Here is a 26,861-nt window from a genome sequence, read left to right as displayed (position 1 = left end):
TGATCTGCTGCTGCTGCTGCTTGATCTGCTGCTGCTGCTGCTTGATCTGCTGCTGCTGCTGCTTGATCTGCTGCTGCTGCTGCTGCTGCTTGATCTGCTGCTGTTGCTGCTGCTGCTTGATCTGCTGCTGCTGCTGCTTGATCTGCTGCTGCTGCTGCTTGATCTGCTGCTGCTGCTTGATCTGCTGCTGCTGCTGCTTGATCTGCTGCTGCTGCTGCTTGATCTCCTGCTGCTGCTGCTGCTTGATCTGCTGCTGCTGCTGCTGCTGCTTGATCTGCTGCTGCTGCTGCTGTTGCTTGATCTGCTGCTGCTGCTGCTTGATATGCTGCTGCTTCTGCTGCTTGATCTGCTGCTGCTGCTGCTTGATCTGCTGCTTTATCTGCTGCTGCTGCTGCTGATGCTTGATCTGCTGCTGCTGCTGCTTGATCTGCTGCTGCTGCTGCTTGATCTGCTGCTGCTGCTTGATCTGCTGCTGCTGCTTGATCTGCTGCTGCTTGATCTGCTGCTGCTGCTGCCGCTTGATCTGCTGCCGCTGCTTGATCTGCTTCTGCTGCTGCTGTTTGATCTGCTGCTGCTGCTGCTGCTTGATCTGCTGCTGCTGCTTGATCTGCTGCTGCTGCTACTTGATCTGCTGCTGCTGTTGCTTGATCTGCTGCTGCAGTTGCTACCTGATCTGCTGCTGCTGCTGCTTGATCTGCTGCTGCTGCTGCTTGATCTGCTGCTGCTGCTTGATCTGCTGCTGTTTGATCTGCTGCTACTGCTGCTTGATCTGCTGCTGCTGCTTGATCTGCTGCTGCTGCTTGATCTGCAGCTGTTGCTGCTGCTGCTGCTTGATCTGCTGGTGCTGCTGCTGCTGCTTGATCTGCTGCTGCTGCTGCTTGATCTGCTGGTGCTGCTGCTGCTTGACCTGCTGCTGCTGCTTGATCTGCTGCTGCTGCTGCTTGATCTGCTGCTGCTGCTTGATCTGCTGCTGCTGCAGCTGCTTGATCTGCTGCTGCTGCTTGATCTGCTGCTGCTGCTTGATCTGCTGCTGCTGCTTGATCTGCTGCTGCTGCTGCTTGATCTGCTGCTGCTGCTGCTTGATTCTGCTGCTGCTTGATCTGCTGCTGCTACTGCTGCTTGATCTGCTGCTGCTGCTGTTGCTTGATCTGCTGCTGCTGCTGCTTGATCTGCTGCTGCTGCTTGATCTCCTGCTGCTGCTGCTAGATCTGCTGCTGCTGCTGCTTGATCTGCTGCTGCTGCTGTTTCGTGATCTGCTGCTGCTGCTGCTTGATCTGCTGCTGCTGCTTGATCTGCTGCTGCTGCTGCCGCTTGATCTGCTGCCGCTGCTTGATCTGCTGCTGCTGTTTGATCTGCTGCTGCTGCTGCTGCTTGACCTGGTGCTGCTGCTGCTTGATCTGGTGCTGCTGCTGCTTGGTCTGCTGCTGCTTGATCTGCTGCTGCTGCTGTTTCTTGATCTGCTGCTGCTGCTGCTTGATCTGCTGCTGCTGCTGCTTGATCTGCTGCTGCTGCTGCTGTTGCTTGATCTGCTGCTGCTGCTGCTTGATCTGCTGCTGTTGCGGTTGCTGCTGCTGCTTGATCTGCTGCTGCTGCTGCTTGATCTGCTGCTGCTGCTGCTTGATCTGCTGCTGCTGCAGCTTGATCTGCTGCTGCTGCTGCTTGATCTGCTGCTGCTGCTGCTTGACCTGCTGCTGCTTGATCTGCTGCTGCTGCTGCTTGATCTGCTGCTGCTGCTGCTGCTGCTTCATCTGCTGCTGCTGCTGCTTGATCTGCTACTGCTGCTGCTTGATTCTGTTGCTGCAGCTGCTTGATCTGCTGCTGCAGCTTGATCTCGTGCTGCTGCTGCTTGATATGCTTCTGCTGCTGCTTGATCTGCTGCTGTTGCTGCTGCTGCTGCTTGATCTGATGCTGCTGCTGCTGCTTGATCTGCTGCTGCTTGATCTTCTGCTGCTGCTGCTTGATCTGCTGCTGCTGCTTGATCTGCTGCTGCTGCTGCTTGATCTGCTGCTGCTGCTTGATCTGCTGCTGCTGCTGCTGCTTGATCTGCTGCTGCTGCTGCTTGATCTGCTGCTGCTGCTTGATCTCCTGCTGCTGCTGCTAGATCTGCTGCTGCTGCTGCTTGATCTGCTGCTGCTGCTGTTTCTTGATCTGCTGCGGCTGCTGCTTGATCTGCTGCTGCTGCTGCCGCTTGATCTGCTGCCGCTGCTTGATCTGCTGCTGCTGCTGCTGTTTGATCTGCTGCTGCTGCTGCTTGATCTGGTGCTGCTGCTGCTTGGTCTGCTGCTGCTGCTGCTTGATCTGCTGCTGCTGCTGTTTGTTGATCTGCTGCTGCTGCTGCTTGATCTGCTGCTGTTGCTTGATCTGCTGCTGCTGCTGTTTGATATGCTGCTGCTTCTGCTGCTTGATCTGCTGCTGCTGCTTGATCTGCTGCTGCTGCTGCTGCTTGATCTGCTGCTGTTGCTGCTGCTGCTTGATCTGCTGCTGCTGCTGCTGCTGCTGCTTGATCTGCTGCTGCTGCTGCTGCTTGATCTGCTGCTGCTGCTGCTTGATCTGCTGCCGCTGCTTGATCTCCTGCTGCTTGATCTGCTGCTGCTGCTTGATCTCCTGCTGCTGCTGCTGCTGCTGCTTGATCTGCTGCTGCTGCTGCTGCTTGATCTGCTGCTGCTGCTGCTGCTTGACCTGCTGCTGCTTGATCTGCTGCTGCTGCTTGATCTGCTGCTGCTGCTGCTTCATCTGCTGCTGCTGCTGCTTGATCTGCTACTGCTGCTGCTTGATTCTGTTGCTGCAGCTGCTTGATCTGCTGCTGCAGCTTGATCTCGTGCTGCTGCTGCTGCTTGATCTGCTTCTGCTGCTGCTTGATCTGCTGCTGCTGCTGCTTGATCTGCTGCTGCTGCTGTTTCTTGATCTGCTGCTGCTGCTGCTTGATCTGCTGCTGCTGCTTGATCTGCTGCTGCTGCTGCTTGATCTGCTGCTGCTGCTGCTTGATCTGCTGCTGCTGCTGCTTGTTCTGCTGCTGCTGTTGCTTGATCTGCTGGTGCTGCTGCTTGATATGCTGCTGCTTCTGCTGCTTGATCTGCTGCTGCTGCTTGATCTGCTGCTGCTGCTGATGCTTGATCTGCTGCTGCTGCTGCTGCTGCTGCTTGACCGGCTGCTGCTGCTGCTGCTTGATCTGCTGCTGCTGCTTGATCTGCTGCTGTTGCTGCTGCTGCTGCTTGATCTGATGCTGCTGCTGCTGCTGCTTGATCTGCTGCTGCTTGATCTTCTGCTGCTGCTGCTTGATCTGCTGCTGCTGCTTGATCTGCTGCTGCTGCTGCTTGATCTGCTGCTGCTGCTTGATCTGCTGCTGCTGCTGCTGCTGCTGCTTGATCTGCTGCTGCTGCTTGATCTCCTGCTGCTGCTGCTAGATCTGCTGCTGCTGCTGCTTGATCTGCTGCTGCTGCTGTTTCGTGATCTGCTGCGGCTGCTGCTTGATCTGCTGCTGCTGCTTGATCTGCTGCTGCTGCTGCCGCTTGATCTGCTGCCGCTGGTTGATCTGCTGCTGCTGCTGCTGTTTGATCTGCTGCTGCTGCTGCTTGATCTGGTGCTGCTGCTGCTTGGTCTGCTGCTGCTGCTGCTTGACCTGCTGCTGCTGCTGCTTGACCTGCTGCTGCTTGATCTGCTGCTGCTGCTGCTTGATCTGCTGCTGCTGCTGCTGCTTCATCTGCTGCTGCTGCTGCTTGATCTGCTACTGCTGCTGCTTGATTCTGTTGCTGCAGCTGCTTGATCTGCTGCTGCAGCTTGATCTCGTGCTGCTGCTGCTTGATCTGCTTCTGCTGCTGCTTGATCTGCTGCTGCTGCTGCTTGATCTGCTGCTGCTGCTGTTTCTTGATCTGCTGCTGCTGCTGCTTGATCTGCTGCTGCTGCTGCTTGATCTGCTGCTGCTGCTGCTTGATCTGCTGCTGCTGTTGCTTGATCTGCTGCTGCTGCTGCTTGATATGCTGCTGCTTCTGCTGCTTGATCTGCTGCTGCTGCTTGATCTGCTGCTGCTGCTGATGCTTGATCTGCTGCTGCTGCTGCTGCTTGATCTGCTGCTGCTGCTGCTTGACCGGCTGCTGCTGCTGCTGCTTGATCTGCTGCTGCTGCTTGATCTGCTGCTGTTGCTGCTGCTGCTGCTTGATCTGATGCTGCTGCTGCTGCTTGATCTGCTGCTGCTTGATCTTCTGCTGCTGCTGCTTGATCTGCTGCTGCTGCTTGATCTGCTGCTGCTGCTGCTTGATCTGCTGCTGCTGCTTGATCTGCTGCTGCTGCTGCTTGATCTGCTGCTGCTGCTGCTTGATCTGCTGCTGCTGCTTGATCTCCTGCTGCTGCTGCTAGATCTGCTGCTGCTGCTGCTTGATCTGCTGCTGCTGCTGTTTCTTGATCTGCTGCTGCTGCTTGATCTGCTGCTGCTGCTGCCGCTTGATCTGCTGCTGCTGCTTGATATGCTGCTGCTTCTGCTGCTTGATCTGCTGCTGCTGCTTGATCTGCTGCTGCTGCTGCTGCTTGATCTGCTGCTGTTGCTGCTGCTGCTTGATCTGCTGCTGCTGCTGCTTGATCTGCTGCTGCTGCTGCTTGATCTGCTGCTGCTGCTGCTTGATCTGCTGCTGCTGCTGCTTGATCTGCTGCCGCTGCTTGATCTGCTGCTGCTGCTTGATCTGCTGCTGCTGCTTGATCTCCTGCTGCTGCTGCTGCTGCTGCTGCTTGATCTGCTGCTGCTGCTGCTTGATCTGCTGCTGCTGCTGCTTGATCCGCTGCTGCTGCTTGATCTGGAGCTGCTGCTGCTTGATCTGCTGCTGCTGCTTCTTGATCTGCTGCTGCTGCTGTTTCTTGATCTGCTGCTGCTGCTGCTGCTGCTGCTTGATCTGCTGCTGCTGCTGCTGCTTGATCTGCTGCTGCTGCTTGATCTGCTGCTGCTGCTGCTGGTGCTGCTGTTGCTTGATCTGCTGCTGCTGCTGCTTGATATGCTGCTGCTCCTGCGGCTTGATCTGCTGCTGCTGCTGCTTGATCTGCTGCTGCTGCTTGATCTGCTGCTGCTGCTTGATCTGCTGCTGCTTGATCTGCTGCTGTTGCTGCTGCTGCTGCTGCTTGGTCTGCTGGTGCTGCTGCTGCTGCTTGATCTGCTGCTGCTGCTGCTTGATCTGCTGCTGCTGCTGCTTGATCTGCTGCTGCTGCTTGATCTGCTGCTGCTGCTGCTTGATCTGCTGCTGCTGCTGCTGGTGCTGCTGTTGCTTGATCTGCTGCTGCTGCTGCTTGATATGCTGCTGCTTCTGCTGCTTGATCTGCTGCTGCTGCTGCTTGATCTGCTGCTGCTGCTTGATCTGCTGCTGCTGCTTGATCTGCTGCTGCTGCTGTTTCTTGATCTGCTGCTGCTGCTGCTTGATCTGCTGCTGCTGCTGCTTGATCTGCTGCTGCTGCTGCTTGATCTGCTGCTGCTGCTGCTGCTTGATCTGCTGCTGCTGTTGCTTGATCTGCTGCTGCTGCTGCTTGATATGCTGCTGCTTCTGCTGCTTGATCTGCTGCTGCTGCTGCTGCTTGATCTGCTGCTGCTGCTGATGCTTGATCTGCTGCTGCTGCTGCTGCTTGATCTGCGGCTGCTGCTGCTTGACCGGCTGCTGCTGCTGCTTGATCTGCTGCTGCTGCTTGATCTGCTGCTGTTGCTGCTGCTGCTGCTTGATCTGATGCTGCTGCTGCTGCTTGATCTGCTGCTGCTTGATCTTCTGCTGCTGCTGCTTGATCTGCTGCTGCTGCTGCTTGATCTGCTGCTGCTGCTTGATCTGCTGCTGCTGCTGCTGCTTGATCTGCTGCTGCTGCTGCTTGATCTGCTGCTGCTGCTTGATCTCCTGCTGCTGCTGCTAGATCTGCTGCTGCTGCTGCTTGATCTGCTGCTGCTGCTGTTTCTTGATCTGCTGCGGCTGCTGCTTGATCTGCTGCTGCTGCTTGATCTGCTGCTGCTGCTGCCGCTTGATCTGCTGCTGCTGCTTGATATGCTGCTGCTTCTGCTGCTTGATCTGCTGCTGCTGCTTGATCTGCTGCTGCTGCTTGATCTGCTGCTGTTGCTGCTGCTGCTTGATCTGCTGCTGCTGCTTGATCTGCTGCTGCTGCTGCTTGATCTGCTGCTGCTGCTGCTTGATCTGCTGCTGCTGCTGCTTGATCTGCTGCCGCTGCTTGATCTGCTGCTGCTGCTTGATCTGCTGCTGCTGCTTGATCTCCTGCTGCTGCTGCTGCTGCTGCTGCTTGATCTGCTGCTGCTGCTGCTTGATCTGCTGCTGCTGCTGCTTGATCCGCTGCTGCTGCTTGATCTGGAGCTGCTGCTTGATCTGCTGCTGCTGCTTGATCTGCTGCTGCTGCTTCTTGATCTGCTTCTGCTGCTGTTTCTTGATCTGCTGCTGCTGCTGCTGCTTGATCTGCTGCTGCTGCTGCTTGATCTGCTGCTGCTGCTTGATCTGCTGCTGCTGCTGCTTGATCTGCTGCTGCTGCTGCTGGTGCTGCTGTTGCTTGATCTGCTGCTGCTGCTTGATATGCTGCTGCTCCTGCGGCTTGATCTGCTGCTGCTGCTGCTTGATCTGCTGCTGCTTGATCTGCTGCTGTTGCTGCTGCTGCTGCTGCTTGGTCTGCTGGTGCTGCTGCTGCTGCTTGATCTGCTGCTGCTGCTGCTTGATCTGCTGCTGCTGCTGCTTGATCTGCTGCTGCTGCTTGATCTGCTGCTGCTGCTGCTTGATCTGCTGCTGCTGCTGCTGGTGCTGCTGTTGCTTGATCTGCTGCTGCTGCTTGATATGCTGCTGCTTCTGCTGCTTGATCTGCTGCTGCTGCTGCTTGATCTGCTGCTGCTGCTTGATCTGCTGCTGCTGCTTGATCTGCTGCTGCTGCTTGACCTGCTGCTGCTGCTGCTGCTGCTGCTGCTTGATCTGCTGCTGCTGCTTGATCTGCTGCTGCTGCTGCTTGATCTGCTGCTGTTGCTGCTGCTGCTGCTGCTTGATCTGCTGGTGCTGCTGCTGCTGCTTGATCTGCTGCTGCTGCTGCTGCTTTATCTGCTGCTGCTGCTGCTTGATCTGCTGCTGCTGCTTGACCTGCTGCTGCTGCTGCTTGATCTGCTGCTGCTGCTGCTTGATCTGCTGCTGCTGCTTGATCTGCTGCTGCTACAGCTGCTTGATCTGCTGCTGCTGCATGATCTGGTGCTGCTGATGCTGCTTGATCTGCTGCTGCTCGATCTGCTGCTGCTTCTTGATCTGCTTCTGCTGCTGCTTGATCTGCTGCTGCTGCTGCTTGATCTGCTGCTGCTGCTGCTGCTTGATATGCTGCTGCTGCTGCTGCTTGATCTGCTGCTGCTGCTGCTGTTTGATCTGCTGCTGCTGCTGCTTGATCTGCTGCTGCTGCTGATGCTTGATCTGCTGCTGCTGCTTGATCTGGTGCTGCTGCTGCTTGATCTGCTGCTGCTGCTGCTTGGTCTGCTGCTGCTGCTTCTTGATCTGCTGCTGCTGTTTCTTGATCTGCTGCTGCTGCTGCTTGATCTGCTGCTGCTGCTTGATCTGCTGCTGCTGCTGCTGCTTGATCTGCTGCTGCTGCTTGATATGCTGCTGCTTCTGCTGCTGCTGCTTGATCTCCTGCTGCTGCTGCTTGATCTGCTGCTGCTGCTGTTGCGTGATCTGCTGCTGCTGCTTGATCTGCTGCTGCTGCTTGATCTGCTGCTGCTGCTGCCGCTGCTTGATCTGCTGCTGCTGCTGCTGTTTGATCTGCTGCTGCTGCTGCTTGATCTGGTGCTGCTGCTGCTTGATCTGGTGCTGCTGCTGCTTGATCTGCTGCTGCTGCTGTTTCCTGATCTGCTGCTGCTGCTGCTTGATCTGCTGCTGCTGCTGCTTGATCTGCTGCTGCTGCTGCTTGATCTGCTGCTGCTGCTGCTGCTGCTTGATCTGCTGCTGTTGCTGCTGCTGCTTGATCTGCTGCTGCTGCTGCTTGATCTGCTGCTGCTGCTGCTTGATCTGCTGCTGCTGCTTGATCTGCTGCTGCTGCTGCTTGATCTGCTGCTGCTGCTGCTTGATCTCCTGCTGCTGCTGCTGCTTGATCTGCTGCTGCTGCTGCTGCTTGATCTGCTGCTGCTGCTGCTGTTGCTTGATCTGCTGCTGCTGCTGCTTGATATGCTGCTGCTTCTGCTGCTTGATCTGCTGCTGCTGCTGCTTGATCTGCTGCTTTATCTGCTGCTGCTGCTGCTGATGCTTGATCTGCTGCTGCTGCTGCTTGATCTGCTGCTGCTGCTGCTTGATCTGCTGCTGCTGCTTGATCTGCTGCTGCTGCTTGATCTGCTGCTGCTTGATCTGCTGCTGCTGCTGCCGCTTGATCTGCTGCCGCTGCTTGATCTGCTTCTGCTGCTGCTGTTTGATCTGCTGCTGCTGCTGCTGCTTGATCTGCTGCTGCTGCTTGATCTGCTGCTGCTGCTACTTGATCTGCTGCTGCTGTTGCTTGATCTGCTGCTGCAGTTGCTACCTGATCTGCTGCTGCTGCTGCTTGATCTGCTGCTGCTGCTGCTTGATCTGCTGCTGCTGCTTGATCTGCTGCTGTTTGATCTGCTGCTACTGCTGCTTGATCTGCTGCTGCTGCTTGATCTACAGCTGTTGCTGCTGCTGCTGCTTGATCTGCTGGTGCTGCTGCTGCTGCTTGATCTGCTGCTGCTGCTGCTTGATCTGCTGCTGCTGCTGCTGCTTGATCTGCTGCTGCTGCTTGACCTGCTGCTGCTGCTTGATCTGCTGCTGCTGCTGCTTGATCTGCTGCTGCTGCTTGATCTGCTGCTGCTGGAGCTGCTTGATCTGCTGCTGCTGCTGCTTGATCTGCTGCTGCTGCTTGATCTGCTGCTGCTGCTTGATCTGCTGCTGCTGCTGCTTGATCTGCTTCTGCTGCTGCTGCTTGATCTGCTGCTGCTGCTTGATCTGCTGCTGCTGCTGCTTGATCTGCTGCTGCTGCTGCTGCTTGATCTGCTGCTGCTGCTGCTGCTTGATCTGCTGCTGCTGCTTGATCTGGTGCTGCTGCTGCTTGATCTGCTGCTGCTGCTGCTTGATCTGCTGCTGCTGCTGCTTCTTGATCTGCTGCTGCTGTTTCTTGATCTGCTGCTGCTGCTGCTTGATCTGCTGCTGCTGCTGCTTGATCTGCTGCTGCTGCTGCTTGATCTGCTGCTGCTGCTGCTGCTTGATCTGCTGCTGCTGCTGCTTGATCTGCTGCTGCTGCTGCTGTTGCTTGATCTGCTGCTGCTGCTGCTTGATATGCTGCTGCTTCTGCTGCTTGATCTGCTGCTGCTGCTGATGCTTGATCTGCTGCTGCTGCTGCTTGACCTGCTGCTGCTGCTGCTGCTGCTTGATCTGCTGCTGCTGCTGGTTCTGCTGCTGCTGCTGCTGCTGCTGCTTGATCTGCTGCTGTTGCGGTTGCTGCTGCTGCTTGATCTGCTGCTGCTGCTGCTGCTTGATCTGCTGCTGCTGCTGCTTGATCTGCTGCTGCTGCAGCTTGATCTGCTGCTGCTGCTGCTTGATCTGCTGCTGCTGCTGCTTGACCTGCTGCTGCTTGATCTGCTGCTGCTGCTGCTTGATCTGCTGCTGCTGCTGCTGCTGCTTCATCTGCTGCTGCTGCTGCTTGATCTGCTACTGCTGCTGCTTGATTCTGTTGCGGCAGCTGCTTGATCTGCTGCTGCAGCTTGATCTCGTGCTGCTGCTGCTTGATCTGCTTCTGCTGCTGCTTGATCTGCTGCTGCTGCTGCTTGATCTGCTGCTGCTGCTGTTTCTTGATCTGCTGCTGCTGCTGCTTGATCTGCTGCTGCTGCTTGATCTGCTGCTGCTGCTGCTTGATCTGCTGCTGCTGCTGCTTGATCTGCTGCTGCTGTTGCTTGATCTGCTGCTGCTGCTGCTTGATATGCTGCTGCTTCTGCTGCTTGATCTGCTGCTGCTGCTTGATCTGCTGCTGCTGCTGATGCTTGATCTGCTGCTGCTGCTGCTGCTTGATCTGCTGCTGCTGCTGCTTGACCGGCTGCTGCTGCTGCTGCTGCTTGATCTGCTGCTGCTGCTTGATCTGCTGCTGTTGCTGCTGCTGCTGCTTGATCTGATGCTGCTGCTGCTGCTTGATCTGCTGCTGCTTGATCTTCTGCTGCTGCTGCTTGATCTGCTGCTGCTGCTTGATCTGCTGCTGCTGCTGCTTGATCTGCTGCTGCTGCTTGATCTGCTGCTGCTGCTGCTGCTTGATCTGCTGCTGCTGCTGCTTGATCTGCTGCTGCTGCTTGATCTCCTGCTGCTGCTGCTAGATCTGCTGCTGCTGCTGCTTGATCTGCTGCTGCTGCTGTTTCTTGATCTGCTGCGGCTGCTGCTTGATCTGCTGCTGCTGCTTGATCTGCTGCTGCTGCTGCCGCTTGATCTGCTGCCGCTGCTTGATCTGCTGCTGCTGCTGCTGTTTGATCTGCTGCTGCTGCTGCTTGATCTGGTGCTGCTGCTGCTTGGTCTGTTGCTGCTGCTGCTTGATCTGCTGCTGCTGCTGTTTCTTGATCTGCTGCTGCTGCTGCTTGATCTGCTGCTGTTGCTTGATCTGCTGCTGCTGCTGTTTGATATGCTGCTGCTTCTGCTGCTTGATCTGCTGCTGCTGCTTGATCTGCTGCTGCTGCTGCTTGATCTGCTGCTGTTGCTGCTGCTGCTTGATCTGCTGCTGCTGCTGCTGCTGCTTGATCTGCTGCTGCTGCTGCTGCTTGATCTGCTGCTGCTGCTGCTTGATCTGCTGCCGCTGCTTGACCTCCTGCTGCTTGATCTGCTGCTGCTGCTTGATCTCCTGCTGCTGCTGCTGCTGCTTGATCTGCTGCTGCTGCTGCTGCTTGATCTGCTGCTGCTGCTGCTGCTTGACCTGCTGCTGCTTGATCTGCTGCTGCTGCTTGATCTGCTGCTGCTGCTGCTGCTTCATCTGCTGCTGCTGCTGCTTGATCTGCTACTGCTGCTGCTTGATTCTGTTGCTGCAGCTGCTTGATCTGCTGCTGCAGCTTGATCTCGTGCTGCTGCTGCTGCTTGATCTGCTTCTGCTGCTGCTTGATCTGCTGCTGCTGCTGCTTGATCTGCTGCTGCTGCTGTTTCTTGATCTGCTGCTGCTGCTGCTGCTTGATCTGCTGCTGCTGCTTGATCTGCTGCTGCTGCTGCTTGATCTGCTGCTGCTGCTGCTTGTTCTGCTGCTGCTGTTGCTTGATCTGCTGGTGCTGCTGCTTGATATGCTGCTGCTTCTGCTGCTTGATCTGCTGCTGCTGCTTGATCTGCTGCTGCTGCTGATGCTTGATCTGCTGCTGCTGCTGCTGCTTGATCTGCTGCTGCTGCTGCTTGACCGGCTGCTGCTGCTGCTGCTTGATCTGCTGCTGCTGCTTGATCTGCTGCTGTTGCTGCTGCTGCTGCTTGATCTGATGCTGCTGCTGCTGCTGCTTGATCTGCTGCTGCTTGATCTTCTGCTGCTGCTGCTTGATCTGCTGCTGCTGCTTGATCTGCTGCTGCTGCTGCTTGATCTGCTGCTGCTGCTTGATCTGCTGCTGCTGCTGCTGCTGCTTGATCTGCTGCTGCTGCTGCTTGATCTGCTGCTGCTGCTTGATCTCCTGCTGCTGCTGCTAGATCTGCTGCTGCTGCTGCTTGATCTGCTGCTGCTGCTGTTTCGTGATCTGCTGCGGCTGCTGCTTGATCTGCTGCTGCTGCTTGATCTGCTGCTGCTGCTGCCGCTTGATCTGCTGCCGCTGGTTGATCTGCTGCTGCTGCTGCTGTTTGATCTGCTGCTGCTGCTGCTTGATCTGGTGCTGCTGCTGCTTGGTCTGCTGCTGCTGCTGCTTGATCTGCTGCTGCTGCTGCTTGACCTGCTGCTGCTTGATCTGCTGCTGCTGCTGCTTGATCTGCTGCTGCTGCTTCATCTGCTGCTGCTGCTGCTTGATCTGCTACTGCTGCTGCTTGATTCTGTTGCTGCAGCTGCTTGATCTGCTGCTGCAGCTTGATCTCGTGCTGCTGCTGCTTGATCTGCTTCTGCTGCTGCTTGATCTGCTGCTGCTGCTGCTTGATCTGCTGCTGCTGCTGTTTCTTGATCTGCTGCTGCTGCTGCTTGATCTGCTGCTGCTGCTGCTTGATCTGCTGCTGCTGCTGCTTGATCTGCTGCTGCTGCTGCTTGATCTGCTGCTGCTGTTGCTTGATCTGCTGCTGCTGCTTGATATGCTGCTGCTTCTGCTGCTTGATCTGCTGCTGCTGCTTGATCTGCTGCTGCTGCTGATGCTTGATCTGCTGCTGCTGCTGCTGCTTGATCTGCTGCTGCTGCTGCTTGACCGGCTGCTGCTGCTGCTGCTTGATCTGCTGCTGTTGCTGCTGCTGCTGCTTGATCTGATGCTGCTGCTGCTGCTTGATCTGCTGCTGCTTGATCTTCTGCTGCTGCTGCTTGATCTGCTGCTGCTGCTTGATCTGCTGCTGCTGCTGCTTGATCTGCTGCTGCTGCTGCTTGATCTGCTGCTGCTGCTGCTTGATCTGCTGCTGCTGCTTGATCTCCTGCTGCTGCTGCTGCTAGATCTGCTGCTGCTGCTGCTTGATCTGCTGCTGCTGCTGTTTCTTGATCTGCTGCGGCTGCTGCTTGATCTGCTGCTGCTGCTTGATCTGCTGCTGCTGCTGCCGCTTGATCTGCTGCTGCTGCTTGATATGCTGCTGCTTCTGCTGCTTGATCTGCTGCTGCTGCTTGATCTGCTGCTGCTGCTGCTGCTTGATCTGCTGCTGTTGCTGCTGCTGCTTGATCTGCTGCTGCTGCTGCTTGATCTGCTGCTGCTGCTGCTTGATCTGCTGCTGCTGCTGCTTGATCTGCTGCTGCTGCTGCTTGATCTGCTGCCGCTGCTTGATCTGCTGCTGCTGCTTGATCTGCTGCTGCTGCTTGATCTCCTGCTGCTGCTGCTGCTGCTGCTGCTTGATCTGCTGCTGCTGCTGCTTGATCTGCTGCTGCTGCTGCTTGATCCGCTGCTGCTGCTTGATCTGGAGCTGCTGCTGCTTGATCTGCTGCTGCTGCTTGATCTGCTGCTGCTTCTTGATCTGCTGCTGCTGCTGTTTCTTGATCTGCTGCTGCTGCTGCTGCTGCTGCTTGATCTGCTGCTGCTGCTGCTGCTTGATCTGCTGCTGCTGCTTGATCTGCTGCTGCTGCTTGATCTGCTGCTGCTGCTGCTGGTGCTGCTGTTGCTTGATCTGCTGCTGCTGCTTGATATGCTGCTGCTCCTGCGGCTTGATCTGCTGCTGCTGCTGCTTGATCTGCTGCTGCTGCTTGATCTGCTGCTGCTGCTTGATCTGCTGCTGCTTGATCTGCTGCTGTTGCTGCTGCTGCTGCTGCTTGGTCTGCTGGTGCTGCTGCTGCTGCTTGATCTGCTGCTGCTGCTGCTTGATCTGCTGCTGCTGCTGCTTGATCTGCTGCTGCTGCTTGATCTGCTGCTGCTGCTGCTTGATCTGCTGCTGCTGCTGCTGGTGCTGCTGTTGCTTGATCTGCTGCTGCTGCTGCTTGATATGCTGCTGCTTCTGCTGCTTGATCTGCTGCTGCTGCTGCTTGATCTGCTGCTGCTGCTTGATCTGCTGCTGCTGCTTGATCTGCTGCTGCTGCTTGACCTGCTGCTGCTGCTGCTGCTGCTTGATCTGCTGCTGCTGCTTGATCTGCTGCTGCTGCTTGATCTGCTGCTGTTGCTGCTGCTGCTGCTGCTTGATCTGCTGGTGCTGCTGCTGCTGCTTGATCTGCTGCTGCTGCTGCTGCTTTATCTGCTGCTGCTGCTGCTTGATCTGCTGCTGCTGCTTGACCTGCTGCTGCTGCTGCTTGATCTGCTGCTGCTGCTGCTGCTTGATCTGCTGCTGCTGCTTGATCTGCTGCTGCTACAGCTGCTTGATCTGCTGCTGCTGCTGCATGATCTGGTGCTGCTGCTGCTGCTTGATCTGCTGCTGCTGCTCGATCTGCTGCTGCTTCTTGATCTGCTTCTGCTGCTGCTTGATCTGCTGCTGCTGCTGCTTGATCTGCTGCTGCTGCTGCTTGCTTGATATGCTGCTGCTGCTGCTGCTTGATCTGCTGCTGCTGCTGCTGCTGTTTGATCTGCTGCTGCTGCTGCTTGATCTGCTGCTGCTGCTGATGCTTGATCTGCTGCTGCTGCTTGATCTGGTGCTGCTGCTGCTTGATCTGCTGCTGCTGCTGCTTGGTCTGCTGCTGCTGCTTCTTGATCTGCTGCTGCTGTTTCTTGATCTGCTGCTGCTGCTGCTTGATCTGCTGCTGCTGCTTGATCTGCTGCTGCTGCTGCTGCTTGATCTGCTGCTGCTGCTTGATATGCTGCTGCTTCTGCTGCTGCTGCTTGATCTCCTGCTGCTGCTGCTTGATCTGCTGCTGCTGCTGTTGCGTGATCTGCTGCTGCTGCTTGATCTGCTGCTGCTGCTTGATCTGCTGCTGCTGCTGCCGCTGCTTGATCTGCTGCTGCTGCTGCTGTTTGATCTGCTGCTGCTGCTGCTTGATCTGGTGCTGCTGCTGCTTGATCTGGTGCTGCTGCTGCTTGATCTGCTGCTGCTGCTGTTTCCTGATCTGCTGCTGCTGCTGCTTGATCTGCTGCTGCTGCTGCTGCTTGATCTGCTGCTGCTGCTGCTTGATCTGCTGCTGCTGCTGCTGCTGCTTGATCTGCTGCTGTTGCTGCTGCTGCTTGATCTGCTGCTGCTGCTGCTTGATCTGCTGCTGCTGCTGCTTGATCTGCTGCTGCTGCTTGATCTTCTGCTGCTGCTGCTTGATCTGCTGCTGCTGCTGCTTGATCTCCTGCTGCTGCTGCTGCTTGATCTGCTGCTGCTGCTGCTGCTGCTTGATCTGCTGCTGCTGCTGCTGTTGCTTGATCTGCTGCTGCTGCTGCTTGATATGCTGCTGCTTCTGCTGCTTGATCTGCTGCTGCTGCTGCTTGATCTGCTGCTTTATCTGCTGCTGCTGCTGCTGCTGATGCTTGATCTGCTGCTGCTGCTGCTTGATCTGCTGCTGCTGCTGCTTGATCTGCTGCTGCTGCTTGATCTGCTGCTGCTGCTTGATCTGCTGCTGCTTGATCTGCTGCTGCTGCTGCCGCTTGATCTGCTGCCGCTGCTGTTTGATCTGCTGCTGCTGCTGCTGCTTGATCTGCTGCTGCTGCTTGATCTGCTGCTGCTGCTGTTGCTTGATCTGCTGCTGCAGTTGCTACCTGATCTGCTGCTGCTGCTGCTTGATCTGCTGCTGCTGCTGCTTGATCTGCTGCTGCTGCTTGATCTGCTGCTGTTTGATCTGCTGCTACTGCTGCTTGATCTGCTGCTGCTGCTTGATCTGCTGCTGCTGCTTGATCTGCAGCTGTTGCTGCTGCTGCTGCTTGATCTGCTGGTGCTGCTGCTGCTGCTTGATCTGCTGCTGCTGCTGCTTGATCTGCTGCTGCTGCTGCTGCTTGATCTGCTGCTGCTGCTTGACCTGCTGCTGCTGCTTGATCTGCTGCTGCTGCTGCTTGATCTGCTGCTGCTGCTTGATCTGCTGCTGCTGCAGCTGCTTGATCTGCTGCTGCTGCTGCTTGATCTGCTGCTGCTGCTTGATCTGCTGCTGCTGCTTGATCTGCTGCTGCTGCTGCTGCTTGATCTGCTTCTGCTGCTGCTGCTTGATCTGCTGCTGCTGCTTGATCTGCTGCTGCTGCTGCTTGATCTGCTGCTGCTGCTTGATCTGCTGCTGCTGCTGCTGCTTGATCTGCTGCTGCTGCTTGATCTGGTGCTGCTGCTGCTTGATCTGCTGCTGCTGCTGCTTGATCTGCTGCTGCTGCTGCTGCTTCTTGATCTGCTGCTGCTGTTTCTTGATCTGCTGCTGCTGCTGCTTGATCTGCTGCTGCTGCTGCTTGATCTGCTGCTGCTGCTGCTTGATCTGCTGCTGCTGCTGCTGCTTGATCTGCTGCTGCTGCTGCTGCTGCTTGATCTGCTGCTGCTGCTGCTGTTGCTTGATCTGCTGCTGCTGCTGCTTGATATGCTGCTGCTTCTGCTGCTTGATCTGCTGCTGCTGCTGATGCTTGATCTGCTGCTGCTGCTGCTGCTTGACCTGCTGCTGCTGCTGCTGCTGCTTGATCTGCTGCTGCTGCTGGTTCTGCTGCTGCTGCTGCTGCTGCTGCTGCTTGATCTGCTGCTGTTGCGGTTGCTGCTGCTGCTTGATCTGCTGCTGCTGCTTGATCTGCTGCTGCTGCTGCTTGATCTGCTGCTGCTGCAGCTTGATCTGCTGCTGCTGCTGCTTGATCTGCTGCTGCTGCTGCTTGACCTGCTGCTGCTTGATCTGCTGCTGCTGCTGCTTGATCTGCTGCTGCTGCTGCTGCTTCATCTGCTGCTGCTGCTGCTTGATCTGCTACTGCTGCTGCTTGATTCTGTTGCTGCAGCTGCTTGATCTGCTGCTGCAGCTTGATCTCGTGCTGCTGCTGCTTGATCTGCTTCTGCTGCTGCTTGATCTGCTGCTGCTGCTGCTTGATCGGCTGCTGCTGCTGTTTCTTGATCTGCTGCTGCTGCTGCTTGATCTGCTGCTGCTGCTGCTTGATCTGCTGCTGCTGCTGCTTGATCTGCTGCTGCTGCTGCTTGATCTGCTGCTGCTGTTGCTTGATCTGCTGCTGCTGCTGCTTGATATGCTGCTGCTTCTGCTGCTTGATCTGCTGCTGCTGCTTGATCTGCTGCTGCTGCTGATGCTTGATCTGCTGCTGCTGCTGCTGCTTGATCTGCTGCTGCTGCTGCTTGACCGGCTGCTGCTGCTGCTGCTTGATCTGCTGCTGCTGCTTGATCTGCTGCTGTTGCTGCTGCTGCTGCTTGATCTGATGCTGCTGCTGCTGCTTGATCTGCTGCTGCTTGATCTTCTGCTGCTGCTGCTTGATCTGCTGCTGCTGCTTGATCTGCTGCTGCTGCTGCTTGATCTGCTGCTGCTGCTTGATCTGCTGCTGCTGCTGCTGCTTGATCTGCTGCTGCTGCTGCTTGATCTGCTGCTGCTGCTTGATCTCCTGCTGCTGCTGCTAGATCTGCTGCTGCTGCTGCTTGATCTGCTGCTGCTGCTGTTTCTTGATCTGCTGCGGCTGCTGCTTGATCTGCTGCTGCTGCTTGATCTGCTGCTGCTGCTGCCGCTTGATCTGCTGCCGCTGCTTGATCTGCTGCTGCTGCTGCTGTTTGATCTGCTGCTGCTGCTGCTTGATCTGGTGCTGCTGCTGCTTGGTCTGCTGCTGCTGCTGCTTGATCTGCTGCTGCTGCTGCTGTTTCTTGATCTGCTGCTGCTGCTGCTTGATCTGCTGCTGTTGCTTGATCTGCTGCTGCTGCTGTTTGATATGCTGCTGCTTCTGCTGCTTGATCTGCTGCTGCTGCTTGATCTGCTGCTGCTGCTGCTTGATCTGCTGCTGTTGCTGCTGCTGCTTGATCTGCTGCTGCTGCTGCTGCTGCTTGATCTGCTGCTGCTGCTGCTTGATCTGCTGCTGCTGCTGCTTGATCTGCTGCCGCTGCTTGATCTCCTGCTGCTTGATCTGCTGCTGCTGCTTGATCTCCTGCTGCTGCTGCTGCTGCTGCTTGATCTGCTGCTGCTGCTGCTGCTTGATCTGCTGCTGCTGCTGCTGCTTGACCTGCTGCTGCTTGATCTGCTGCTGCTGCTGCTTCATCTGCTGCTGCTGCTGCTTGATCTGCTACTGCTGCTGCTTGATTCTGTTGCTGCAGCTGCTTGATCTGCTGCTGCAGCTTGATCTCGTGCTGCTGCTGCTGCTTGATCTGCTTCTGCTGCTGCTTGATCTGCTGCTGCTGCTTCTTGATCTGCTGCTGCTGCTGTTTCTTGATCTGCTGCTGCTGCTGCTTGATCTGCTGCTGCTGCTGCTTGATCTGCTGCTGCTGCTGCTTGATCTGCTGCTGCTGCTGCTTGATCTGCTGCTGCTGCTTGTTCTGCTGCTGCTGTTGCTTGATCTGCTGGTGCTGCTGCTTGATATGCTGCTGCTTCTGCTGCTTGATCTGCTGCTGCTGCTTGATCTGCTGCTGCTGCTGATGCTTGATCTGCTGCTGCTGCTGCTTGATCTGCTGCTGCTGCTGCTTGACCGGCTGCTGCTGCTGCTGCTTGATCTGCTGCTGCTGCTTGATCTGCTGCTGTTGCTGCTGCTGCTGCTGCTTGATCTGATGCTGCTGCTGCTGCTGCTTGATCTGCTGCTGCTTGATCTTCTGCTGCTGCTGCTTGATCTGCTGCTGCTGCTTGATCTGCTGCTGCTGCTGCTTGATCTGCTGCTGCTGCTTGATCTGCTGCTGCTGCTGCTGCTTGATCTGCTGCTGCTGCTGCTTGATCTGCTGCTGCTGCTTGATCTCCTGCTGCTGCTGCTAGATCTGCTGCTGCTGCTGCTTGATCTGCTGCTGCTGCTGTTTCGTGATCTGCTGCGGCTGCTGCTTGATCTGCTGCTGCTGCTTGATCTGCTGCTGCTGCTGCCGCTTGATCTGCTGCCGCTGGTTGATCTGCTGCTGCTGCTGCTGTTTGATCTGCTGCTGCTGCTGCTTGATCTGGTGCTGCTGCTGCTTGGTCTGCTGCTGCTGCTGCTTGATCTGCTGCTGCTGCTGTTTCTTGATCTGCTGCTGCTGCTGCTTGATCTGCTGCTGCTGCTGCTGTTGCTTGATCTGCTGCTGCTGCTGCTTGATATGCTGCTGCTTCTGCTGCTTGATCTGCTGCTGCTGCTTGATCTGCTGCTGCTGCTGCTGCTTGATCTGCTGCTGTTGCTGCTGCTGCTTGATCTGCTGCTGCTGCTGCTGCTTGATCTGCTGCTGCTGCTGCTGCTTGATCTGCTGCTGCTGCTTGATCTGCTGCCGCTGCTTGATCTCCTGCTGCTTGATCTGCTGCTGCTGCTTGATCTCCTGCTGCTGCTGCTGCTGCTGCTTGATCTGCTGCTGCTGCTGCTGCTTGATCTGCTGCTGCTGCTGCTTGATCCGCTGCTGCTGCTTGATCTGGTGCTGCTGCTGCTTGATCTGCTGCTGCTGCTTGATCTGCTGCTGCTGCTTCTTGATCTGCTGCTGCTGCTGTTTCTTGATCTGCTGCTGCTGCTGCTTGATCTGCTGCTGCTGCTTGATCTGCTGCTGCTGCTGCTTGATCTGCTGCTGCTGCTGCTGGTGCTGCTGTTGCTTGATCTGCTGCTGCTGCTGCTGCTTGATATGCTGCTGCTTCTGCTGCTTGATCTGCTGCTGCTGCTGCTTGATCTGCTGCTGCTGCTTGATCTGCTGCTGCTGCTTGATCTGCTGCTGCTGCTTGACCTGTTGCTGCTGCTGCTGCTGCTTGATCTGCTGCTGCTGCTGCTTGATCTGCTGGTGCTGCTGCTTGATCTGCTGGTGCTGCTGCTGCTGCTGCTTGATCTGCTGGTGCTGCTGCTGCTGCTTGATCTGCTGCTGCTGCTGCTGCTTGATCTGCTGCTGCTGCTTTATCTGCTGCTGCTGCTGCTTGATCTGCTGCTGCTGCTTGACCTGCTGCTGCTGCTGCTGCTGCTGCTTGATCTGCTGCTGCTGCTGCTTGATCTGCTGCTGCTGCTGCTTGATCTGCTGCTGCTGCAGCTGCTTGATCTGCTGCTGCTGCTGCTTGATCTGGTGCTGCTGCTGCTGCTTGATCTGCTGCTGCTGCTTGATCTGCTGCTGCTGCTTGATCTGCTTCTGCTGCTGCTTGATCTGCTACTGCTGCTGCTTGATCTGCTGCTGCTGCTGCTTGATATGCTGCTGCTGCTGCTTGATCTGCTGCTGCTGATGCTTGATCTGGTGCTGCTGCTTGATCTGGTGCTGCTGCTGCTTGATCTGCTGCTGCTGCTGCTTGGTCTGCTGCTGCTGCTTCTTGATCTGCTGCTGCTGTTTCTTGATCTGCTGCTGCTGCTGCTTGATCTGCTGCTGCTTGATCTGCTGCTGCTGCTTGATCTGCTGCTGCTGCTGCTGCTGCTGCTGCTTGATCTGCTGCTGCTGCTGCTTGATCTGCTGCTGCTGCTGCTTGATATGCTGCTGCTTCTGCTGCTTGATCTGCTGCTGCTTGATCTCCTACTGCTGCTGCTTGATCTGCTGCTGCTGCTGTTGCGTGATCTGCTGCTGCTGCTGCTTGATCTGCTGCTGCTGCTTGATCTGCTGCTGCTGCCGCTTGATCTGCAGCCGCTGCTTGATCTGCTGCTGCTGCTGTTTGATCTGCTGCTGCTGCTGCTTGATCTGGTGCTGCTGCTGCTTGATCTGGTGCTGCTGCGGCTTGATCTGCTGCTGCTGCTGCTTGATCTGCTGCTGCTGCTGTTTCCTGATCTGCTGCTGCTGCTGCTTGATCTGCTGCTGCTGCTGCTTGATCTGCTGCTGCTGCTGCTTGATCTGCTGCTGCTGCTGCTGTTGCTTGATCTGCTGCTGCTGCTGCTTAATATGCTGCTGCTTCTGCTGCTTGATCTGCTGCTGCTGCTTGATCTGCTGCTGCTGCTGCTTGATCTGCTGCTGTTGCTGCTGCTGCTTGATCTGCTGCTGCTGCTGCTGCTTGATCTGCTGCTGCTGCTGCTTGATCTGCTGCTGCTGCTGCTTGATCTGCTGCTGCTGCTTGATCTGCTGCTGCTGCTGCTTGATCTGCTGCTGCTGCTTGATCTCCTGCTGCTGCTGCTGCTGCTGCTGCTTGATCTGCTGCTGCTGCTGCTTGATCCGCTGCTGCTGCTTGATCTGGTGCTGCTGCTGCTTGATCTGCTGCTGCTGCTGCTTGATCTGCTGCTGTTGCTTGATCTGCTGCTGCTGCTGCTTGATATGCTGCTGCTTCTGCTGCTTGATCTGCTGCTGCTGCTGCTGCTTGATCTGCTGCTGCTGCTTGATCTGCTGCTGCTGCTTGATCTGCTGCTGCTGCTGCTTGATATGCTGCTGCTTCTGCTGCTTGATCTGCTGCTGCTGCTTGATCTGCTGCTGATGCTTGATCTGCTGCTTCTTGATCTGCTGCTGCTGCTGCCGCTTGATCTGCTGCCGCTGCTTGATCTGCTTCTGCTGCTGCTGTTTGATCTGCTGCTGCTGCTTGATCTGCTGCTGCTGCTTGATCTGCTGCTGCTGCTTGATCTGCTGCTGCTGCTGCTTAATCTGCGGCTGCTGCTACTTGAACTGCTGCTGCTGTTCGATCTGCTGCTACTGCTGCTTGATCTGCTGCTGCAGCTTGATCTGCTGCTGCTGCTGCTTGATCTGCAGCTGTTGCTGCTGCTGCTGCTTGATCTGCTGGTGCTGCTGTTGCTTGATCTGCTGCTGCTGCTGCTTGATCTGCTGCTGCTGCTTGATCTGCTGCTGCTGCTGCTGCTTGACCTGCTGCTGCTGCTTGATCTGCTGCTGCTGCTGCTTGATCTGCTGCTGCTGCTTGATCTGCTGCTGCTGCAGCTGCTTGATCTGCTGCTGCTGCTGCTTGATCTGCTGCTGCTGCTTGATCTGCTGCTGCTGCTTGATCTGCTGCTGCTGCTGCTGCTTGATCTGCTTCTGCTGCTGCTGCTTGATCTGCTGCTGCTGCTGCTGCTGCTTGATCTGCTGCTGCTGCTTGATCTGGTGCTGCTGCTTGATCTGGTGCTGCTGCTGCTTGATCTGCTGCTGCTGCTGCTGCTTGATCTGCTGCTGCTGCTTCTTGATCTGCTGCTGCTGTTTCTTGATCTGCTGCTGCTGCTGCTTGATCTGCTGCTGCTGCTGCTTGATCTGCTGCTGCTGCTGCTTGATCTGCTGCTGCTGCTGCTTGATCTGCTGATGCTGCTGCTGTTGCTTGATCTGCTGCTGCTGCTGCTTGATATGCTGCTGCTTCTGCTGCTTGATCTGCTGCTGCTGCTGATGCTTGATCTGCTGCTGCTGCTGCTGCTTGATCTGCTGCTGCTGCTTGATCTGTTGCTGCTGCTGCTTGACCTTCTGCTGCTGCTGCTGCTGCTGCTTGATCTGCTGCTGCTGCTGCTGGTTCTGCTGCTGCTGCTGCTGCTTGATCTGCTGCTGTTGCGGTTGCTGCTGCTGCTGCTTGATCTGCTGCTGCTGCTGCTTGATCTGCTGCTGCTGCTGCTTGATCTGCTGCTGCTGCAGCTTGATCTGCTGCTGCTGCTGCTTGATCTGCTGCTGCTGCTTGACCTGCTGCTGCTTGATCTGCTGCTGCTGCTGCTTCATCTGCTGCTGCTGCTGCTTGATCTGCTACTGCTGCTGCTTGATTCTGTTGCTGCTGCTGCTTGATCTGCTGCTGCTGCTTGATCTCGTGCTGCTGCTGCTGCTTGATCTGCTGCTGCTTGATCTGCTGCTGCTGCTGCTGCTTGATCTGCTGCTGCTGCTTGATCTGCTGCTGCTGCTGCTGCTTGATATGCTGCTGCTTCTGCTGCTTGATCTGCTGCTGCTGCTTGATCTGCTGCTGCTGCTTGATCTGCTGCTTCTTGATCTGCTGCTGCTGCTGCCGCTTGATCTGCTGCCGCTGCTTGATCTGCTTCTGCTGCTGCTGTTTGATCTGCTGCTGCTGCTTGATCTGCTGCTGCTGCTTGATCTGCTGCTGCTGCTTGATCTGCTGCTGCTGCTTAATCTGCGGCTGCTGCTACTTGATCTGCTGCTGCTGTTGCTTGATCTGCTGCTGCAGTTGCTACCTGATCTGCTGCTGCTTGATCTGCTGCTGCTGCTGCTTGATCTGCTGCTGCTGTTTGATCTGCTGCTACTGCTGCTTGATCTGCTGCTGCAGCTTGATCTGCTGCTGCTGCTGCTTGATCTGCAGCTGTTGCTGCTGCTGCTGCTTGATCTGCTGGTGCTGCTGTTGCTTGATCTGCTGCTGCTGCTGCTTGATCTGCTGCTGCTGCTTGATCTGCTGCTGCTGCTGCTGCTTGACCTGCTGCTGCTGCTTGATCTGCTGCTGCTGCTGCTTGATCTGCTGCTGCTGCTTGATCTGCTGCTGCTGCAGCTGCTTGATCTGCTGCTGCTGCTGCTTGATCTGCTGCTGCTGCTTGATCTGCTGCTGCTGCTTGATCTGCTGCTGCTGCTGCTGCTTGATCTGCTTCTGCTGCTGCTGCTTGATCTGCTGCTGCTGCTGCTGCTGCTTGATCTGCTGCTGCTGCTTGATCTGGTGCTGCTGCTTGATCTGGTGCTGCTGCTTGATCTGCTGCTGCTGCTGCTGCTTGATCTGCTGCTGCTGCTGCTTCTTGATCTGCTGCTGCTGTTTCTTGATCTGCTGCTGCTGCTGCTTGATCTGCTGCTGCTGCTGCTTGATCTGCTGCTGCTGCTGCTGCTTGATCTGCTGCTGCTGCTGCTTGATCTGCTGATGCTGCTGCTGTTGCTTGATCTGCTGCTGCTGCTGCTTGATATGCTGCTGCTTCTGCTGCTTGATCTGCTGCTGCTGCTGATGCTTGATCTGCTGCTGCTGCTGCTTGATCTGCTGCTGCTGCTTGATCTGTTGCTGCTGCTGCTTGACCTTCTGCTGCTGCTGCTGCTGCTGCTTGATCTGCTGCTGCTGCTGCTGGTTCTGCTGCTGCTGCTGCTGCTTGATCTGCTGCTGTTGCGGTTGCTGCTGCTGCTGCTGCTGCTTGATCTGCTGCTGCTGCTGCTGCTTGATCTGCTGCTGCTGCAGCTTGATCTGCTGCTGCTGCTGCTTGATCTGCTGCTGCTGCTTGACCTGCTGCTGCTTGATCTGCTGCTGCTGCTGCTTCATCTGCTGCTGCTGCTGCTTGATCTGCTACTGCTGCTGCTTGATTCTGTTGCTGCTGCTGCTTGATCTGCTGCTGCTGCTTGATCTCGTGCTGCTGCTGCTGCTTGATCTGCTGCTGCTTGATCTGCTGCTGCTGCTGCTGCTGGATCTGCTGCTGCTGCTGTTTCTTGATCTGCTGCTGCTGCTGCTTGATCTGCTGCTGCTGCTGCTTGATCTGCTGCTGCTGTTGCTTGATCTGCTGCTGCTGCTGCTTGATATGCTGCTGCTGCTGCTTGATATGCTGCTGCTGCTGCTTGATCTGCTGCTGCTGCTGCTTGATCTGCTGCTGCTGCTGATGCTTGATCTGCTGCTGCTGCTTGATCTGCTGCTGCTGGTGCTTGACCGGCTGCTGCTGCTGCTGCTTGATCTGCTGCTGCTGCTTGATCTGCTGCTGTTGCTGCTGCTGCTGCTTGATCTGCTGCTGCTGCTGCTGCTGCTTGATCTGCTGCTGCTGCTTGATCTTCTGCTGCTGCTTTATCTGCTGCTGCTGTTGCTTGATCTGCTGCTGCTGCTTGATCTGCTGCTGCTGCTTGATCTCCTGCTGCTGCTGCTAGATCTGCTGCTGCTGCTGCTTGATCTGCTGCTGCTGCTGTTTCGTGATCTGCTGCGGCTGCTGCTTGATCTGCTGCTGCTGCTTGATCTGCTGCTGCTGCTGCCGCTTGATCTGCTGCCGCTGCTTGATCTGCTGCTGCTGCAGCTGCTGTTTGATCTGCTGCTGCTGCTGCTGCTTGATCTGGTGCTGCTGCTGCTTGGTCTGCTGCTGCTGCTGCTTGATCTGCTGCTGCTGCTGTTTCTTGATCTGCTGCTGCTTGATCTGCTGCTGCTGCTGCTTGATCTGCTGCTGCTGCTGCTGTTGCTTGATCTGCTGCTGCTGCTGCTTGATATGCTGCTGCTTCTGCTGCTTGATCTGCTGCTGCTGCTTGATCTCCTGCTGCTGCTGCTGCTTGATCTGCTGCTGCTGCTTGATCCGCTGCTGCTGCTTGATCTGGTGCTGCTGCTGCTTGATCTGCTGCTGCTGCTTGATCTGCTGCTGCTTCTTGATCTGCTGCTGCTGCTGTTTCTTGATCTGCTGCTGCTGCTGCTGCTTGATCTGCTGCTGCTGCTTGATCTGCTGCTGCTGCTGCTTGATCTGCTGCTGCTGCTGCTGCTTGATCTGCTGCTGCTGCTGCTGGTGCTGCTGTTGCTTGATCTGCTGCTGCTGCTGCTGCTTGATATGCTGCTGCTTCTGCTGCTTGATCTGCTGCTGCTGCTGCTTGATCTGCTGCTGCTGCTTGATCTGCTGCTGCTGCTTGATCTGCTGCTGCTGCTTGACCTGCTGCTGCTGCTGCTTGATCTGCTGCTGCTGCTGCTTGATCTGCTGCTGCTGCTTGATCTGCTGCTGCTGCTGCTTGATCTGCTGCTGTTGCTGCTGCTGCTGCTGCTTGATCTGCTGGTGCTGCTGCTGCTGCTTGATCTGCTGCTGCTGCTTGATCTGCTGCTGCCGCTGCTGCATGATCTGCTGCTGCTGCTGCTTGATCTGCTGCTGCAGCTGCTTGATCTGCTGCTGCTGCTGCTTGATCTGGTGCTGCTGCTGCTGCTTGATCTGCTGCTGCTGCTTGATCTGCTGCTGCTGCTGCTTGATCTGCTTATGCTGCTGCTTGATCTGCTACTGCTGCTGCTTGATCTGCTGCTGCTGCTTGATATGCTGCTGCTGCTGCTTGATCTGCTGCTGCTGCTGCTGCTGTTTGATCTGCTGCTGCTGCTGCTTGATCTGCTGCTGCTGATGCTTGATCTGCTGCTGCTGCTTGATCTGGTGCTGCTGCTGCTTGATCTGCTGCTGCTGCTGCTTGGTCTGCTGCTGCTGCTTCTTGATCTGCTGCTGCTGTTTCTTGATCTGCTGCTGCTGCTTGATCTGCTGCTGCTGCTGCTTGATCTGCTGCTGCTGCTTGATCTGCTGCTGCTGCTTGATATGCTGCTGCTTCTGCTGCTGCTTGATCTCCTGCTGCTGCTGCTTGATCTGCTGCTGCTGCTGTTGCGTGATCTGCTGCTGCTGCTGCTTGATCTGCTGCTGCTGCCGCCGCTTGATCTGCTGCCGCTGCTTGATCTGCTGCTGCTGCTGTTTGATCTGCTGCTGCTGCTGCTGCTTGATCTGCTGCTGCTGCTTGATCTGGTGCTGCTGCTGCTTGATCTGGTGCTGCTGCTGCTTGATCTGCTGCTGCTGCTGCTTGATCTGCTGCTGCTCCTGTTTCCTGATCTGCTGCTGCTGCTGCTTGATCTGCTGCTGCTGCTGCTTGATCTGCTGCTGCTGCTGCTTGATCTGCTGCTGCTGCTGCTGCTGTTGCTTGATCTGCTGCTGCTGCTGCTGCTGCTTGATCTGCTGCTGCTGCTGCTTGATCTGCTGCTGCTGCTTGATCTGCTGCTGCTGCTGCTTGATCTGCTGCTGCTGCTTGATCTCCTGCTGCTGCTGCTGCTTGATCTGCTGCTGCTGCTGCTTGATCTGCTGCTGCTGCTGCTTGATCCGCTGCTGCTGCTTGATCTGGTGCTGCTGCTGCTGCTTGATCTGCTGCTGCTGCTTGATCTGCTGCTGCTGCTTCTTGATCTGCTGCTGCTGCTGTTTCTTGATCTGCTGCTGCTGCTGCTTGATCTGCTGCTGCTGCTTGATCTGCTGCTGCTGCTTGATCTGCTGCTGTTGCTTGATCTGCTGCTGCTGCTGCTGCTGCTTGATCTGGTGCTGCTGCTGCTTGATCTGGTGCTGCTGCTGCTTGATCTGCTGCTGCTGCTGCTGCTTGATCTGCTGCTGCTCCTGTTTCCTGATCTGCTGCTGCTGCTGCTTGATCTGCTGCTGCTGCTGCTTGATCTGCTGCTGCTGCTGCTGCTGTTGCTTGATCTGCTGCTGCTGCTTGATCTGCTGCTGCTGCTGCTGCTTGATCTGCTGCTGCTGCTGCTTGATCTGCTGCTGCTGCTGCTTGATCTGCTGCTGCTGCTTGATCTGCTGCTGCTGCTGCTTGATCTGCTGCTGCTGCTTGATCTCCTGCTGCTGCTGCTGCTTGATCTGCTGCTGCTGCTTGATCTGCTGCTGCTGCTGCTTGATCCGCTGCTGCTGCTTGATCTGGTGCTGCTGCTGCTGCTTGATCTGCTGCTGCTGCTTGATCTGCTGCTGCTGCTTCTTGATCTGCTGCTGCTGCTGTTTCTTGATCTGCTGCTGCTGCTGCTGCTTGATCTGC

The sequence above is a fragment of the Amblyomma americanum genome, chromosome 6, assembly GCF_052857255.1.
Source record: "Amblyomma americanum isolate KBUSLIRL-KWMA chromosome 6, ASM5285725v1, whole genome shotgun sequence".
In the NCBI taxonomy this organism is placed as follows: domain Eukaryota; kingdom Metazoa; phylum Arthropoda; class Arachnida; order Ixodida; family Ixodidae; genus Amblyomma; species Amblyomma americanum.
This window is presented reverse-complemented; position numbering follows the sequence as displayed.